The sequence below is a fragment of the Narcine bancroftii genome, chromosome 3, assembly GCF_036971445.1.
Source record: "Narcine bancroftii isolate sNarBan1 chromosome 3, sNarBan1.hap1, whole genome shotgun sequence".
NCBI classification, from domain to species: Eukaryota; Metazoa; Chordata; class Chondrichthyes; order Torpediniformes; family Narcinidae; genus Narcine; species Narcine bancroftii.
The window spans coordinates 173,857,672-173,862,321 of NC_091471.1; the positions used below are offsets into that span (position 1 = coordinate 173,857,672).

The window sequence follows — 4,650 nt, forward strand, 5'->3', positions numbered from 1 at the left end:
AAACCTGCCAAATGCTTTTTCCTAATGCCTGTGCCCTTTAAACAATAATAGCTCTTTTTCTGGAATTGATTTTATATAAAACACATCAGGAATAGCAATTGCCAAATTTTCAGTAAACCTGGAGAGAGAAAAAGGCATTTACACTCTAAACCTAACACTGTTGAGCCTGCCTTCTATTACGATCAAACAAACCAATAAATTTTGTTATAGCTGTGTAGTGTAGTCAGGGTTACAACAAAAAAAAACAAAGCAATGTTGGCCTTAAAACAAACCATTGTTATTTAGCCCAAGTTCTCTTGAATTTAAGAAATGTGAGAACTTATTGGCTTGCATCAAATTATTACTTATTTAAGTGCATCTGACTTTTACAATTGTAGTGATAGAGTACAGATGATTCATTTGTTTTTGAAAATTAAAGTAAACCACATTAATTTCATGATGCTGTAATCACTTAATGGGTGTTCATCTACGTTCATTCTTGCTATATTTCTATCAATTAAGATCATCAGTTATATACTTAACTGGCAGGGGAGAATCAGTGGTCAGGTTGGCTGATCTCCCAGGATGAGGTTATCCCATTGCACATTGGGTGTGCAGATGCCTGCGTCGTCCCGATGTGCGGGATACTCGACTGCAAAATTTGCAGTAGTGGGGGTTAATTATTTTTTATTAGAGTAGCATGGTTAGTGTAGCAGTTAGTGCAACATCATTACAGCACCAGCAATTGGGACCTGGGTACGAATCCCACACTGTCTGTCAGGAGTTTGTACGTTCTCCCTGTGCCTGCATGGGTTTATCCTGAGTGCTCAGGTTTCCTTCCACCATTCGAAATGTACCAGGGGTCGTAGACTAATTGGGCGGCACAGGCTCAGGAGCCGAAATGGCCTGTTAACCTTGCTGTGTGTCTAATTTTTTTTAAAAATTAAGTATTCAGAAAAGTGACAATTGCAATACATGGATTTTCACCTTCAATAGCAATTGGGAAATCTGAAGCATGGTTTTTAAACAAAGGGGTAATAATCTGGACAATTGTGGAGTTTATAAATAATGGTCCAAATGTCAATGTTTCTGCAGATCATTATTACTTCCCCAGGTTTTTCATTCTAAGACTTATTCTAACTGCTTCCCAGGAGCTGATGTTGATTTTAAAGCACACTTTAAAGATGTCAGATTAATTAATAGGAACCACATTCTGCAAAGTTTGTCTTCAACATTTCTTAATTCCAATTTAGTGACACTAATAAGAATTGTTCATTCAGAGGACCTTTGGAAACACCCCCATAAAGGGAATGAAATAAAGAGGTTCCCAAACATTTTTGATATTTTTTTTAACCAAAAAGCTTTGCTATTTTTGTAAGGTAGGAAAGATTTATGCCCGTCAAGTTCTCAGACACAGCAATGATCAGAATTTTTAAAAAACTTATTTTGTACATAAATGTAGAGTCAGGACTAATGAACAAAGTGGTGTCTTAAGATCTTTTACATTCACTAAGAGACTGAGGTTTCATGATTTTCAACAAGACAAGCCTTCTCTCAATAAGAGCATTGTATATTGTGTTCAAGTCTCTGAAGTGGAACTTGAACCCAGAACTCATTTGAGCCACAGCTGACACTTTGTGGGATGGGTATTTTAGAAAGAAGAAAGGCACAATAAATACCATGGCTAAATCAATTATGGTGATGGAGTCCAAAAAGTTGTGACAATGAACACAAATGTACAAAGAAATTACTGAAAATGATTGTATAAAATTCATCTCTTTGAGCTGAAATGCCTGAAACACAGGGAGATTTGTGAAAGAATAAGGTGACTTGAAAAAGTCTTCTGGGAGAGTTGGGATAAAGAAGTGTTGGATAGATGAAATAAAAGGATTATCTGTACAGTATAGGAAAAACCTACCACAGGTTGCACAGAGAGAGTGAGTAATAGAAGCCCTTTTTTGGACTGGTGTCTTATCCTAATGATGAGGCAATGGGACAATACTTGAATTACTGCTTCTTGCTCTGAATCCCTGATGAAGGATTTTAGGAAATCAAAGAAGTTCGGAATTCTGCAGCGAAATACCTTTTAGCTGAAGTTGAGAAGTTACATCATAACACATTCCCTTTCCCTCTGTGCTATGAGGTGACCCCTTCATAAACACATGGTTGTCATGGAGGTTATTCAGCTCATTACCTGTTAAAGTGTGACTTTTGGTCATCCTTCCTTGATTGCAGCCTCTGTTTCAGTGGACCATCTTTCAGGACATGACTACAGTACCCTCTCAGATGAGGACTTACTTTTAAGATAAACATTCAAGGACACAGACTTGAGAAGTGTAAGAGCAATCTGTAGATGCCTTTGTCAACATTACGATTTTGCATCATCTGAGAGGTTCCTTTTTGAGCTAGATAATGAATTGGAAATAACTGAAAAGAATGATAGGATGATCATTAAAAGCAATATTGAAAGTCAATGAAACAAGGAAAATTATGATCACTGACTTTTGCTAGGGGAATATCAGTGCTAAAACTGAGGACATCAATTTAAGATCAAGATATGCTTCAAAACCTCAGAATCCTAAATATGAGTTGTGGTGGGATGAATCAAGATTAAACTTGCCTCTTACAGTGAGAAGAAAAATTGTATCAATGAGGAAAAATGTTGTACATCATTCTTTTAAAGTGCAATACAATATTTAATGTGTTGTCTATTTGTTATTAAAGTATATTCAGGAGCTTACTGAGTAATGAGGTACCTAAAATATTTCAATAAGTTAGATTAATTATGTTAATAAAATATTTTTATTTGCCATCTAGCAATGTGTATAACAGTTGTCAGTGTTTGGCCTTTCTCAGTTGTGCCAGATCTTGATTGATTATTGTAGACATCACTGTACTTCTCTTTTTCTTACATTGTAGCCCATTAACTGAAGAACCCACGTGAAAGAAAGAGTAAAATTTAATTCTAGGCTGGTTTCAAATGTGTAGAAGGTGCTGTCATTTCTGAGGATCAAGCCTGTTCTTTTATATTGCCACTAAGAAGATTTTTATGGAGTCAGGAGGAATCTTCATTGGCCCTTCTGAGAATGTCTGACTCGGCTTTCAAAGGCAGGCATCAGTGATCAGAATGTTGGACAGTGATGCATCCAAAAGACTGAAGTTGAGCAAAACTGATAGGTTTTTATTCGCAATAGAATGAAGCTGCATCCCCACGGGTCGACTGTCCGAACTGAGGAGGCGGCTGAGGGACAGTCACCTTTATCCAGAAGCCTGTGGGTGGGCCACAGGTACAGTCAGCCAGACAGATAAATATATACATACAGTGGTTTACCACATTCACCCCTTGTTTTTATAAAAGAGTCCAGCAGGGTGAAGTGTTGATGATACAAATACAAATTAAGTCTTTCGGGTGGTTTGGTCTTCTGCTGTGACCGTCATAGTACCGGCTGTGACTGTGGTGCAGCGATGGGTCCTGGACAGTCTGGGGCACCTGTATGCAGTTGTTGGCTTTAAGTTGGTGGGTGGGTGGGGATGAGTCTGGTGTGTCATTTGTTGGGGCTTAGGTAATGTGCCATGGCCCTGGTGCATCGTGAGTGGCAAGGGGTGGGAGAGTGTGGGGTGATCAGTGGTGTTCTCTGGAGTCCCTGAGGGTGCCAGGTCATTAACAGAGACATTGTCTTCATGCCCATCGGGATACGCCATATAGGCGTATTGGGGGTGGCGTGAAGAAAGTGGATTCTTTCGACCAGTGGGTCAGACTTGTGACTCCTCATATGTTTTCAGAGTAGGAACTGATCCTAGGGACATCAGCCATGCCGGCAGCATGGTCCGTATTGCCTATTTCCTGGGAAAGGAAAACATATGTTCAAGCGGTGTACATAGAAGGGATTTGATGGAGTGGAGCACCTCAGGAAGAACCTCTTGCCAGCGGGAGACTTGGAAGCTCCTAGACTACAGGGCTATGAGGACGGCCTTCCAGACCGTGGCATTCTCCCTTTCCTTTTATTTTGAATATTTTATTTAAAATTTAACAAGCCACAAAAGAATTAACAATGAATATTATATATTCTTATAAAAATACAAAATAAAACATCAACTCCCTTCTACCCACCACCCCCCAAAACCCACCCAATAACCCTAAGAAAGAAAAAGGGAGATTTAAACAATCACAAATACAAAATGGATCAGGGCAACACAACTGCAACAAGCTACAAGAGATTCAAATTTTTAAACCCATTTTGTCTAAATAAGGGCCCTATATTTTCTGAAAAAAATTATAATTGTCACAAAAATTGAACATTATTTTTCCAATAGAATACAAGATTTCATTTCCAGATACCATCTTTCTGTATATCTTTCTCTAAACCTTCTATCTTTCTCCAATTTATCAACCCTTAAAATACTGTTTAATTTTAGTAGAAAAGCTAATAATTTATCCTCTTAAATAAACTTTTAAAGCATCCCACAAAATAAAGTTACTATCAACAGAATCTGTATTTGTTTCGAAATGCTGTTGAATTTGATCTCTTATAAAATTACTGAATTCAACATTTCTTAACAACAAAGAATTGAATCTATAAGTCGTGTCTCTCTTTTCAGAGCCTCTACATGTTATTAGCAAAGGAGAATGGTCTGACAAAGTTCTACTTTTAAACTTAGCAGATATTATAC

General features: G+C 37.8%; 1 pseudogene; it reads left to right on the forward strand.

Moving 5' to 3' along the window:
* The first annotated feature begins 513 nt into the window (after window positions 1-513).
* LOC138759649 (U1 spliceosomal RNA) lies at window positions 514-668 on the forward strand (annotated as a pseudogene).
* Window positions 669-4,650: the final 3,982 nt, after the last annotated feature.